This window comes from Wolffia australiana, chromosome 8 (genome assembly GCF_029677425.1).
Source record: "Wolffia australiana isolate 7733 chromosome 8, ASM2967742v1".
Classification (NCBI taxonomy): Eukaryota; Viridiplantae; Streptophyta; class Magnoliopsida; order Alismatales; family Araceae; genus Wolffia; species Wolffia australiana.
In genome coordinates, this window is record NC_135842.1 from 9,445,754 (window position 1) to 9,460,753 (window position 15,000).

The window sequence follows — 15,000 nt, forward strand, 5'->3', positions numbered from 1 at the left end:
GCACACCGCGGCCATATGCTCGGCCACCCGGGGGCCCGCACGGATCGCTACTCATAGCCAGCAATGGCTGCCATGTGCGATCAGTGGCAACCTCTTGCTCCCAGTAGTCGCCCACACGGCACAAGGGAGCGTACACAGTTGGGCTGCCATTTGGCCACGGATTAGATCACACTCAAATCTGGTTTTGGGGTCAATCAAATTGGACCCTAAACGGTGGGTCGGCCGAGTCAAACTTGGGCTAACCAGGTCAGATATGGTCAGTCGGGTCTATCTGGGCAAACTCAGACCGACTGTATTTGATCCCAATAGGTCGGGTCAACCGGGTAGACCAGGTGGGATCCCGATCGATTGAGTGAGATCCATAGACCAGACTCATCTAATCCAATCAGATCGGGTAAGATCATATCGAGTCTACAAAAATGAACTTGAATTTAATGGAAATATGAGCGCCAAGTTTGGAACCGGGTTCTCGCAGTTCTGCCCATTGAAAGGGGGTGGCCCTACCACCTCTCAAAGAATTACTATATTTAAATGCTTTCATACTAATTCAAATCATTTAAAATAAATGATTTAAAGGCGTAAAAAAAGCCAATATTTCTGGAAAATTCAAAAAAATACTTTTCAATTTTCTTAACTCAAATAAATCAAACAAAAACAATTTAAGGTTGAAAAATTATCAAAAATATCATTTTTTATTTATTAAGTGTAATAATTGAAGAGTTAAGTTATTACGGCATTCAAAAAATTTCCATAAATTATTTAAACAGTTTAAAAAATTATTTCTTGAATTTGGAAGCATGAAACTCATGTTTCTTTAATAGAATTTTAATAATATTTAAATAATTGTGTTTTATAGCATTTGTTTATGTGATTTCATTTGTGACATAACTATGCGGTATGAGGGTTGTGTTGTGGAAAACCAAAGCTATTTTGGTTAGGGTATACTTTAGGAAGCGTGTAGTTTGGTTAGGGTATACTCTAGGATTATACCCAAAACTGTTTTCATAAAGTAACAACGGTAGTGCTCAGAGCAAACTCGGTGGTTGGTGCTTATACTCCAGGCCGCATGAGCGTTGCAACTCCCATGAGATAGGTGTTCAATAATGTGTAATATGATTAGTGGGCATATAGTCCACGTTGTAGGAAATTCTGATCCCCACTGGGAGATAGTCAGTTTTTCCACTTCTGTGTACTCAAGGTTTGTATGAAATGATGAATTTTAGTGGAGGCTAAATATTTTATGAACTTAGAATTGTCTTAAACTAGTAATTCATTAGATATATCTCAAGCAGGAAAATATGTCATTGAGCAACCAAATTCATGGTATAATAGATACCAATCATCTGATTGGAGCAAAAGTTACTGTCTAACTCAAAAACTTAAAGATCCTCCTTAAGTCAAAACACATAGCATCTGTCCTTGAGACTGATGGCTTGGGAGATCTTGCATCAGATGCAACTGAAGGGGAGATACTGGAATATCAAAAGGGGAAAGATGATTCCAGTATGGTCCAATCCTTCATGCAAGCTTATATGTGCATTGTGTTGTAGAGGCAACATGAAGATATGGATCCAAGCCCAATGTTACTTCAATTGATTGAGTTATTTGCCTAACAAAGTAGGACTCAGAGATATGACATGTCAAAGAGCACATTCAGGGCTCGTATGATGAAACCGTCTTTGTTAAAAATTGACGTAAAAAAGATGATTGAGTGGATAGAAAGCTTGGCAGTGCTAGGAGTTGAACTCCCCAATTGGATGAGCACGAACCTCATTCTTCAATCCTTACATGATTCATTCTCCTACTTCATTGTTAACTTTAACATGAAAAAAATTCAGACCACTCTACTAGAGCTGCTTAACATGCTTATTACTACCAAGTAAATTCTTCAGAAGGAGAAGCCCCATGTTCTGTTCGTTGGTAGGAACAACAAGAAGAGAAATGTGATGTCTACTTCAAGGCAGGACAAAAGGAAGAAGCAAGTGAAAGCACCAGTGCCAAAGGAGGATAACGATGAGAAAGGCATGTGCTTCCATTGTGGAATAAAGGGCCAGTGGAAGAGGAATTGCAAGAACTACCTCAATGAGATAGCTAAAAAGAAGCAAGGCGATGCTTCAGGTATCTATGTGATAGATACTTGTCTTATGTAGAGGAAGAATATCAAATTTTATGTAGGGGGATGTCCTGCCCATGTGAAGACACATAACCTAGGAAAGCTGGAACCCAGAACTGAATTGTGTAGATTTGTGGGATATCTAGAAAGATACATGAATACTACTTTTGCTGGCCTGGGGAACGAACCATTTTGTTTCAATAAGGGGCATCTTCCTAAAGGATGAATATATTCTAGGAAACAATAATGGGAGTAAAGTAGTGTTGGAAGAAACTCCAAGTCAAGACACAAATACTATCTCATCAGATGAGGGATCAGTTCATGAACATGTTCAAAAAAATACATTAGAGCCACATAAGTTAGGAAGAGTTGTTAGATAACCTAATTGTTGTATTGGACATATTGCACTGAGACAACCTAATTTAAGGTTTAATAATTTAGGTCTTAGTGAGACAACATAATTGACAGTTAAATAATTTATGGATGAATAACTTGGGGTTTAATAAAAGATATTAGGGTGTGAAGGTGAGACAGGATGAAAATTACGGTTTGAGATAGGGTGGTGTAAGTAGTAGTAGCAAGAGTAGACTGATGAATGAAATGAAGGAAGAGAGTGGTTCAGGGTTTTTTTTTATAGTATAGGGACATCGTAGTGATACGTGAGGAGGATGGTAGATGGCGAGAGATAGAGGTGGATGATGATGGATAGCTATAAGGAATATGACCTATCAAAATGAATGTGTTGACAAATGATGAATGAGAGGCAGTATACTAACCTTAAACCCCAATGTGCCGCCATGATCACGGTTTCTTCCAGATGCAGATCAGCCTCCTCATTATCTATTGATCCCCTTCAAGCAGTCATGATGCCAATAACACTCTTGGTAGACCCTTAAAACTTCACTCTCTTCCAATCTGCCTCTCTAGGAGTAAGTGAGCACAAAGATAATTTTTTACAAAGAACGGGGTCAATTTATAGATCTAAATATATGTGATGAGGGACCATCTAGCTTCGAATACCCGTTCTCAACCGCTCCATCGAGCAAGGGCTGACACTTGAGACCCGACCTTCAAAGTACTCAGCCTTGTCAACAGGCCACAGAGGTTTGACGTTAGATGTCCTTATATTTTCCTTAGTTAATAGGTGTTGTATGTTGATCACATAGGTGTTTGTGTTTCTTTGCTTAGTAGACCTTGTATGTCGGCTGCATAAGGGGGGCCTAGGACCCTTTAAGTGGGTCTTCTCATCTTTATTTCTAAGGGTGAAGGCACATCTTTACCCCTTTAGGGGGGGGGGGGATCCATATGAAGAGTGGGAAGAAGAAATTTGAAAATATGTTATTTTTGGCTTATTTCTTTTTACTTTTACGTTATTATTTATTTTATTTAGGTTTTACACTTATTTATAAAATTCACTGAAAATTTTGAGGGTGTAAAAAAAATATTTAAACCCTAAGCCATCGCCACTCTCGCTCGGCCACTAGTCATCGTCACCACCTGACCATTCGTCGCTTTAGAATATGTAGGAAAGTATAGGAATTTAACTGAATCTGGTGAAGAATTTGAAGAGAGCTTTGTAGTATGATGAGATTTACATTCCTAATGATGTTAATAGAATGATGAGATTAAGGGAGGGAGTCATATGAACCAGCCGAGAGCATCATTCATCCTAGAATCCTTGGGGTTATAGATGTGAATGTGAATTTTAAATTAGATCCCCAGCTTCGTCAAAGGTTTCCATGATTTTATGGAAACTTGAATGGGGATACTTATGACTACTTATATGAATTTCTGGAGAAATATGACTCTTATAATATTGCAGGAGTTACTTGACATGCTTTGAAAATGAGAATGTTCCATCATATACTTAAGGATAAGGCAAACAATTGATTGCGAATAGTGGGTAAAATTTTTCAAAATTGGAGTGAGACTAAGAAGTGTTTTTTTTTTGCACAAATTCTATTCAGTTGGAAGGCCTAATGCTTATAGACAAGCAATTACAGATTTTTCCCAGGGAACTGGTTATTTTAGTGGGACATGGGAAAGGTTGAAAGATCTTATTAGAAAATGTCCTTATCATAGTCTTCCTGGTTGGCAAATAGTCCAATTTCCATTATGATGGGTTGGATGACCATGAGAGAGAAAAGTGGATAGTGATGGTGGTGGTACTTGATTTGATGAAGCCATTAGTATTATTGAGATTTATTAGATAGCTGTGAATATCATCGTGGGCTTGAGTCACAGTGAGAGAATTGCAGGACCAAAGCATGGAGGCTGATAGATGTTAGTGCAGTACAACCTGATATGTGTAAAGATAATGTGGAGAGGAAGATAGGGAAGGTTGGTACGCCCGTGGAGAAGCATACCCAAAATATGAAGAAAGATGAGGAGATTCTCTTTTCCTCTTTGTTCCATTCATGAGAGTTTTGATCGTACTGATGACCTTTGTGGTACTCTTGACCAGGAGAATGCATTGGAATGTAATAATCTCATCCAAAGATCTTAGAATAAGAGGGACAGTTATAGAAATAAAGGATGGACCATATATGGGAATAATAACTTCCAGCCACGTCCATATCATGAGAAGAACAATCAAAATCATTAGAATTTTGCTTCCAACACTCCCCTCGATTTTGTTTCAAATTCTCAATATTCATCTTCGAACTAAATGATGGATATGTTGGAACAGATGATGCTAAAATAAGAAGAATTTCTGGAGAGGCAGAGAAGAATGGAGGCTAGAATGGAGAATTTAGACAGGAAGAACATTGGACAAGGAGGGCAAAATTTTCAAGAGAACATCAAAGGTGACAATAATAAAGATAAAAATAGATGAATTTGGCACCAATAGCCAAAACTCAGGTTCACTGCCAACCCAAACAAGTGTTAATCGAAGAAATATTTCCCTTATTGATTCTGAATTTGATGACTCATAACATGCCTTAACTAGTAAAAATTTGGAATATCATGAAAATGTGCATCTAAGTGGAATTCTAAATTGAAGGAATTGTCTGATCCATATGAGAAAAAACCTTGTGAGGAACCTGATGCCGAGGGAGAAAATAGATGTGTTGGTAATTTGAGAAGAAATCTAGAGGAATCCCCAAAGAAATTAGAACATAATCCAAAAGATTTTGATAACCTATTCTACTTCTCCAAGGGTTAAACTTTCCAAAGTCCCCCTTGTGATAATAATTTATAATTTATAAGTAACTCACTACCAGTATTCATTTGGTAGATCCAATTTACACCATTCCGTCGCACTCAAAAATGTTGAAAAACCGTGCACTCCATCGAGAAAGGATAAGATGATTCAACTATCTGAAAGCATCAGTTCCATTTTATTGAATCAGATTCCTAGGAAGAAAAGATACACACGAGCTCCATTGATTCAATGTGAGATTGGAAAAATGATATTTAGTAGGTCACTTTTGGACATCGGGGCAAGCGTGAAAATTATGCCCAAAGCTATTTAGCATTACTTTAAATTTAGGGAATTAGAGCCAATTTTGATAGAGTTGCAACTAGCCAGTGGATCCATCAGACAACCATATGGGAAGCTCGAGGATGTGATTTTAAGAGTGGAGAATTCTTTTTTCCTGTTGATTTCATCGTAGTAGGTATGAAGGTTACAACGAATTCAAGTCATACAACCTTAATTCTTGGCAGACCTTTCTTAGAAACCACCCAAGCCACAAGTGATTGGGGTAAGGGGACACTTGAACTCAAAGTTGGTCAAGAGAAGATAAAAATTTAGATTTATAAGTTTCTAAAATTTTCTGAAAATTCTGGAAATGATGTATGTGTGTGTGATCAAGTTAATTAAAAATAACTTGATCTGAATGCATCTCTTTTGAATTCAATTGCTCCTTAAAGGTGTGAGAAAGAAATACATGACATTGAGACTAATGCTCCATCTCACATGTGTATTCATGAACCAGAATTCAAACCTCTGCCTAGCTCTCTAAAATAGAACCTTGTAAAATTTATCCAGTTATTACTTTTCATTTTCTTCATATAAAGAAGTGGCATTGTTAAATAATCTGCCATTTCACAAATCATTTATAGGATGGTCTATTGATGATATCCATGGGATTAGTAGAGATGTCCGTGAGCATAGAAGTTTATTGATGCAAACATCAAGCCATCTAGAGAGGCCTAGAGGCACCTAAACCCTCATATATTATAAGTAGTTAAAAATGAAAGTATTAAATGGTTTAAGGTTGACTTTATCTATGCAATCTCTGACAACCCATGGGTGGGCCCTGTTCATGTTGTGCCTAAAAAGTCCAGGATAAATGTGCAGAGAAATGAACAGGGAGATGAACTCCAAACAAGACCTCCTAGAGGACGTTGAGTTTTCATAGACTATAGAAAGGTGAAATTAGCAACCAAGAAAGACCATTATTCTCTTTCATTTATTGATCAAATTTTAGAAAGCTTACACGGAAATGATAGTTTTGCTTTTAATGGGTATTCAGGTTATAACAAAATTGCTGCACATGAAGATGACCAAGAAAAAATCACATTTACTAGCCCAGTAGGAACTTTTGCATTTAGCAGAAGGCCGTTTGGTTTGTGTAATGCACGAGCCACCTTTCAAAGATGCACGAGTGCCATGTTTTAAGAATTAGCAGAGACTGATTAGAGATTTTTATGGATGGTTCCCCTATTTTTAGGTCTTTTTTAGATATATGTTTGTCTAATTTATCTAAGGTTTTGTGGATATGCATGGAGAACAAGTTGGTATTCAGTTGGGAGAAGTCCCATTTCATGGTGCAAGATGGAATAGTGCTGGGCATCAAGTCAGCAAACATGGGCTAGAGGTAGACAAGGCTAAAACAGAAGTTGTCAAGGGCCTTCCTCGTACAAATCTCAAGCAACTATAAGGTTTCTTTGGCCATGCAGGATTCTATGGGATCTTAATAAAATACTTTGCTATATTTTCAAACCCTTGACAAAAGATGTTGATGTTATTTGAGATGCTCAAGCTAAAATCTTCTGTCTACAAATCAACGAAGCCCTCATCCAAGCTCCATTTCTATATGCCCCTAATTTGGTTGAACCATTTGAACTAATGTGTGATTCTTCTGATTTTGTAGTAGGGGCAGTTTTGGGATAAATGGTTGAGAAGAAGCCGATGGCCATATACTATGCTAGCATGACATTGGGAGAACACACAAGTCAACTACTCCATTACTGAAAACGAATCGTTATCAGTTATTTTTTGATTTAAAAAAAAATTGTTTTCATTTATTAGGAAGCTAGATAGTTGTTTCTTCTTATCATGCAGCTTAAAAAATTCTACTCAATAAAAAGGAAGCTAAATCTAGACTCATGAGATGAATTCTATTAATGCAGGAATTTGATCTAGAGATTAAAGACAGGCGTGTGTGTGACAATCCTGTCGCCAATCACCTTTCTAGGTTTACATTTGTCTCACCATGACCCATTTTTTATTGTTTTCTTGATGAGCAAATATTGGAAGTGCAAGCAACAAAGATACAATGGTACACACACTGAAATAATTATTGCATTTCAGTTGAACTACTTAATGATTGGGATGGAAATTCCAAGAAGATGTTCTACAACAAAATAAACCATTATTTCTTGGAAGAGCCTGAATTATTCATCAAGGGGTCAACCATATACTTAGGCGGTGTGTACCCTCTGAAGAACAATGAGAGATTTTAGAATCTTGTTATTCTTCTCCAAATGGGGGGGCATTATTCTCCTCAAATCATAGCTTCTAATATTGTTTAAGCGAGCTTTTGCTAATCTACATTGGAAAGAGATTGTTTTGAATTATTTAAAGTGTGTTTAACATACCAAACTGTAGTTGATGGGGGACCATCCAGCCTTAAAGGCGTATCTTATGTTTTTTTTCACATGCGCGTGTATCGATTTATTTTTTTCCATAATTTGGGCCCTCCCTTTTAAACTTTTGGGCCTTCTTTCCTTTTTCTGAGGAAGGCCCATATTTCCCCTATAAGAAGAGGGGTGTGTCCATAGTAGGAAAAAAAGAGCAAGTGAAAAAAAGAAAAGTCAATGTGTAGTCCCTTTGTTATTTTCGGGTTATTTTTAGGTCTCTTTTTATAGTTTTAGAGTTGGAAGGAATCATGAAAGTGCCCTCGAGATTAGGGAATCATCTTATCATCGCCGGAGTGTCGCTGCCGCTGTCTCCGCTGTCGACATCGTTGGGCCACCACCTACGGGTTCGCCACGCCGTCGCCGGAGGAGACCCCAGCCGCGAGCCGCAGCAGCGAGTGTGGGTGCAACCCTCGGCCCCACAGGCGCCGCCCGCGATGACATGCCTCTGTTAGTTCACCGCCCCGAAGTACATGCCACCAGAGGATATACAGCCATCGCTCTACACCACCGACCCCAGTCTTTGTTGCCTATAGCGAGCCATAGCCAAGGCTCAACCCGTCACAGTTACTGATGCGACTGCCCTATGTTGTCGCTCTATCGATCAGCCCTCCTCTCCTTGTGGTGTAACACGAGCCATTCGATCCTGGCGCGTCATGTTACATCAGTAGTGAATTTGCAGAAGCAATATCATATGCCCTTGTAGACAAATGTATAAGTTGAGCTATTTGATATGTGGGGAGTTGACTTGATGGGACAATTTATAATTTCTAAGGGATATGAATATATCCTAAGGGGAATCGATTATGTTTCTAAATGGGTGGAATTCATTCCCATTAGATCAAATGATCACAAAGTGGTGGTTAAATTTATTTTACAGAATATTATTAGCCGGTTTGGATGCCCAAGAGAAATCATTAGTGATGGTGGTAGCCACTTCAACAATTTCCACTTCAGGAAATTGTTGAAACAATATGTAGTCCATCATAAGATGACTACCCCATACCATCCTCAAGCTAATGGGCAGGTAGAAGTTAGTAACAAAGAGACTAAAAAGATTTTGACAAAAGTTGTAAGGACATGAAAGAAGATTGGGCAAGTAGGCTTTATGATGCTTGATGGGCTGATAATAGATCTGTCTATAAAGCACCCTTATGCATGTCCCCTTATAGACTAGTCTATAGGAGAGGTTACCACCTTCATATTGAAATTGCAAATAAGGCATATAAGGCTATTATGAAAATTAATCTCTCTCTTGATGATACAAGAAAGAGTTGCATTTTGCAATAAAACTAACTTTAATAAAGGAATGAAGCATATGAGAATTATCTCATGTACAAATCCAAAATGAAGCACTTTCATGGCAAGGCCTTTAAGAGGATAAACTTGCATAAGAATGAAAGAGCTTGGCTTTATGATTATTGTTTGAAGTTATTTTCACAAAAATTGAGATCACAGTGGGATGGACCTTATATTATTAATAATTTTTTGGATTCTGGTGTGGTCCTTATCACATATCAGAAGAAAGAAAACGTCTTCAAAGTTAATGGTCAAAGGTTGAATTCTTACCTTGTAGGAGATCAAATAGATCAACCTTCAGCCTCCATTCTTGTAAACCTAGCAGATCCAACCTCAATTCCTGATTCTTCCACTATATCTTATTATTTAGCTTTTCTTAGCTCTCCTCTTCTTAGGTTAATTTCAACATACGACTTTTTTTATTTTTGCTCAATTTCTTTTGAACAATCATTTGGCCACTTGTTTTTTAAAATTATTTTCATACTTAATTTATACATGAAGAAGGTTGACAGCTTAAGTACAGTTAATTAGTCCAGTGGCAGCCAATTCCAATGAGATGATCAAAACCTGGTCAAGCTCGGTTTGCAACCCCTATGTTCCCTCCTTTGTATTATTATTTGCATTGGGAAATTGATGTAACACGATGGCCGGGATCGTTCGGCTCGTGTTACACCATAGAAGGCTGAACACGAATACAATATGAAGATGTAAAATGTTACGTGTATATTTAAGAAAATTAACTAGAAGTATGGCAGCCGTTGGATGACCCGAGACACAATCAATTGGATGACACCGGATGGGTTATGACAGGGTTAAGGCTCCCAATGATCCGAGTGTTTGGTTTGCAAGCCAACGTGATAGGGAACGTTCACCATCTGTGAGCGTCCTCACCGTCCCACGAACAAACTGATACAATATCGACAAAGGAAATCATAACTCAATTTTTGTGGATGACAAAGTTTTGTGGCAATGAGCAATCAAAGATCTATACTAGAAGAAGTAATACTGTTGTAAGGAGAGAAAAGGGGTCGGACTTGAGGATGACGATCTCAAGGGAGAAACGATCACATTTGTTGTAGAACTTGATAGAGCAGCACTAGTGGACAAGAATAATTTCAGCTTCAATGATGATGGAGGAAGAGGTTCGCGTCCAAGATTAGGTTCCAAAGATATGCAACATTGGTTTACCCTCAGGTTGCACCCTAATAAACGAATGAGCACGGCAGATCATAAAATGCCCCCACAGGAATATTATCACAACCGATTGGCAACGATTGAGTAGTGGTCTTAAGCAATGATTAGTGCCCAAAAGGCCTTAATCAGATAAAAGTATGATAACCACACCAGGGGCAAGCAGACCGAAGGATGGTGTTGGTCAGACAATTGTAGAAGTATTCTGGAGTTATAGACGATGACAGCTTCAATGGCGCTTTTGTGGTTAATACGGGAGATCAATTCGATAACCAAACACAGAAGAATGTCCCGTAAGGGGACGTTCAGGAAATCAATATGGGGAATATTGTTGTTTGGAAGGTCAAATTCTACCTCCACCGCATGCGCTGAAGTTTTGAATACTAGGGAGTTAAGGACATTGTACCGACTGCACCACGGATTGACAATAAAATATCGTGATTGCACAGGCTACTATGATGACGTGTGGAAATGTTTTACTTTTGGGGAATATTCCACGACCCAGTAATTCACTAATCGAGTGAGGATTAACAGACCAAGCGTTCTCATCCTGGGTATCTTTATTTTTAACTTGATCTCCGCGAGAGAGAGGAAGTGGACAACCCAAGAGAATAACAGATCGCCGCTAGGACAATCCGTCCAGTATGCAAACTAAGTAAAATCCTCCTCTGTGCAGGATAGATGGAATTCCCAAAAAAAAAGGTTCTTCTCCTCACAACACGATAACTCCAAAAATAATTTCCCTGGCTGATGGTGCCTCGGCCGTTAGATTGACAGACAATCTAATATCAGCATTCGTCAGGCTTGAGAGATCATGAACAAGGCAATCATCCTCTTTTGAAGAAAGGATTGAGGAAATACTCAGGACTCAACAGAACATAGTGTTTTTTTCTAGTCTTCTAGCAGATTTTAAAAGACAAACAATCTTTCTTCAACCAGAGTAAGGACGCTCGACAGCAGAGAGAGCCCAAGAACAAGAGGCGATCTTATTTTCTTCCAAACAATGATTTCAAATTTTCCAAGAACAAAAAACAACAATAACTGCCAAAATACAACTTCAGATCTGGATTTTCATGATAACATCAAGCATCCTCTCGCACGTCCGCCCCTCCCCCTTATTTATAGAGAGGGAGTGGCAGTTGTGAGAGGCCCAATTGGGCCCCCTTTTAAGGGGAAATCCGATTGGGCTTCCCCTTAAAAGGGATCTTTAGGGGGAGAAGAAGCACAATATGGATTTCCTCCCCCTAAAGATGGCAACTAATCATATTTAAAATAAAAACACTCGTAGGAGGCCGGTCCTCTTGATAATCCAAAGACGATGAAAAAGAAAATTACATAAAGACACACGACACAAAGCAAGGCGATGATGGCGATTCTGAAACTTGGTAGTGGAAGTGTGGGTTCTTCACGTCGGCTCAGACTCAGCAAGGTGGCTGGTGATTGGTCGGGGCTCGATCGCATGGATGGTCCTCCATTTGCAATGCATATAGCAGTGTGGGGAGTTACTTTAGATGTGAAAATGAAAGTGCAATTTTATCACTTTTGAATTGCATACATCCCATATAGCCAACCCCACTTTGAGAAGTTGTCTAAACCATGATCCTAAAAGTATATAGAAGTTAGGCTCTTTTAGCAGCTCAAAAGCATCACTAGATGGTATGAAACATGAATCTAGACAATCTTGGTTAGCTCAAAAGTGGTTAGGATACCAAATAGGGTAATAAGCATACATGAAAAACAGAGGGTATAAGTACTATCATTGTGGAAAGGAATGATGAGTGCATTTTGTACCCATATCCCTGCCTATTAGGTTGATTTGGACCCCACTATACGGTCAAGGATATGAATTATGAATAACTCAATGTAGATGGATAAGTGGTCATTTCTTCAAGTCCTTGATGGATATTATGTGGCCATCAAGCCAATCCCACTACCATGTTTATTTAATTTCATTGAACAAAATATTTGTGTTCATTATTGTTATGTGTGATGTCTATTATGAAGTCCATGAATATATACAATGACTTAGTTGATTATGATTAGATCATAATACAGTGATCACTAGTCTTTAACATATATTATATATATTTCTATTCAATGGATAGTCGACATAGACATATATTTATTTGGATAGAATAGCACTAGCTGATCCTACTTATACCATAAGTATAGCTGATCCTTTAGCTAAATGTGTGGTGACACTAAGGACATATAGTAGGCTCTCTTTGAAAAAAGAGTTCACTGAATTGATCCGTACAAACCCCTTAATGGTATTATACCTAAATGTCAATCAAGTTGATTCAAGTCACAGTTGTATAAGTGATCCATTGACCTGAGACACCAAGGACATCTCGTGAGTGGGCAACTAAATTTTAACTATGACTTAAGCGCCTTTAATCATGGGATTCAAATAAGTTATAGATCGCATGTAGTAAGAAGCTTACGGAGATGATTAAGTGGTCAAGACGGGATCATCCACCCTCAGTATAAGAGGAGATTGACTCATGGAAAAAGATGTCAAAAAATCCCTAGCCAGGGTAGTGAGGATATTGGAGAAGGCATTCTCTAATGATCCCCATTACACATCAGTACTAATCAAATGACAGATTATGGTTTGTCGATAAATCATACACTAAGTTCTTCAAGACTCTCGCGTGGATGATGGATTATACTAGGTATCTTTACCGATGATACCTAATAAATCATACCTTTACCGATGATGGTAAAGGTTCCATGAGAGAGTTTGAGACTGCTAGGTATCTTCTAGAGCACGATGTATAGCTTGGCAGCCCACGAGCTGGAAACTTAACCTATCGATTGGGTTAAATTGATCCTTATTTCATTAATCTATAAGTTGATATAGTTAATTAATAAAGTTTCTCAATAAATGTTAATGGGCCAGTAAAGTTATTAACTAGAACTATGCATAGGCCTAGAGGATCACACGCACAAGGTCATAAGGGCATTGGTGAATATATTTTAATTTGAGAAAAATCTTAAGTAAAATATAAATAGGGAAAAGGGTCTGATGAAAGGGGTTTCATTTTAAGAACCCATGCAAGCCTGATTTGAGACCCCCTCCCTTTCTTCATTCTCAACATCAACCAAGGAGAGAGTTTCCAAGAGGAGTTGAAGAGCAAGAGGTGGAGATCCAAGCACGAGTGATCGCGTGTTTACTTCTAGAGGCCTAACGCGTGAAAAGCTTTAGAACGATCTCAAAGTGAGCATGTCAAGGGTGGAATAAGTTCTCTACAAAGTTACATTCAATGTTTTTTTAAAAAGATTGATTGTGAATCGATCGACATGCTTCCACATCCATGGAAACCTGTTTTCCGTGTCCAAACCAAGGCACCGAACCTATCAGTCCTAAGAACAGAATTACCTGCGATTGAGCCACTTAAAACTGAATTTGAGAACCTTGTCTATTATTTCCACTTCATTACTTACCACCCATTTTCCCACCACAATACCTGTTACCATTTATTTTCAATCTGTCAGATATTTTCCATGTTACTTATGACATGCCCAACTCCCATGTCTCTCTCTTCATCCCCTCTATGATATCATTTCTTGATGACATATTTTTATTATTATTCACCTCTTTGCTTCTTCAACATTTTCTCATCTTATCTCATCTTATCCTAAGTAGCATGGGATGACTTGCATTCCTTTCAATTGTAAGACATCAATGAGGTTGTGCTTCTGTCATTTCATTCCCTTCCTGTTTTGGAGAATCAAAACAGCAAGGGGAGGGCATTTTGGTTGATCCATATTCTGCATGCCATGACACAAATGCTGCCCATGCCCCCTAGACATCCAGAGCTCCAAACTAGGCCAACATTTCATTACTTTTATTATAGAATAGGATCCTATGCAATGTGCCTTGTTTGTTCACCCATCTAAAAAAAATAACAAAAAAGGAGAAAAAAAAACTATTATTTGGTTTTGTTTGTCTATTTCTCCATTCCAAATGTTCGTCTCTCATGATATGTTTGTCATTTTTATCATCCTTGCTTTATGTGGATACATGCTTATCTGATCTACAATTTTGATGAGACTCTACATCCTCACTTTTGACCACATTGTACTTAAGTATTCTGCTGAGTCGTCTATCATTGAGAGTGGGCTAGTTTAAGTAACATCTACCTATCCATGATCTATCATTTTTCCTTTAACCCAAAACTTCATATTTTTAATGGCACTCAACTTTATCTTCTATTCCCCACCTATAGGTTCCCACGTTTGAATTTAACCTCACCAAACATTTATTTCTTTGGTACACTCTTGATGTTCTATGCTAAAACTTCGACGAAAAGAATGACTGATTTCAAATTTCAGATGGAAGAGTGGCAATGGTGATTTCTAGATATCCAGTAACCACACAAAGTGAGAAACCTAGCATAGGGGACATATAAGGGCCACCTTGTTTTTAAGGGTGATATATTTTCATGGTGATAGTACCATGCCTATAGAGAAGTAAGCTTCCCTCCTCATATCCTCTAGCTCTTTCCAACACTGCAAAGCACTTG

At 38.3% G+C, this 15,000-nt stretch overlaps 1 non-coding gene across 1 annotated transcript; it reads right to left on the reverse strand.

The window, feature by feature from the left end:
* Positions 1–4,092: 4,092 nt before the first annotated feature.
* Positions 4,093–4,198, reverse strand: LOC144707285 (small nucleolar RNA R71). Its single transcript, XR_013582447.1, has one exon. It is a non-coding gene; the product is annotated as a small nucleolar RNA R71 (small nucleolar RNA).
* Between the last annotated feature and the right edge of the window lie 10,802 nt (positions 4,199–15,000).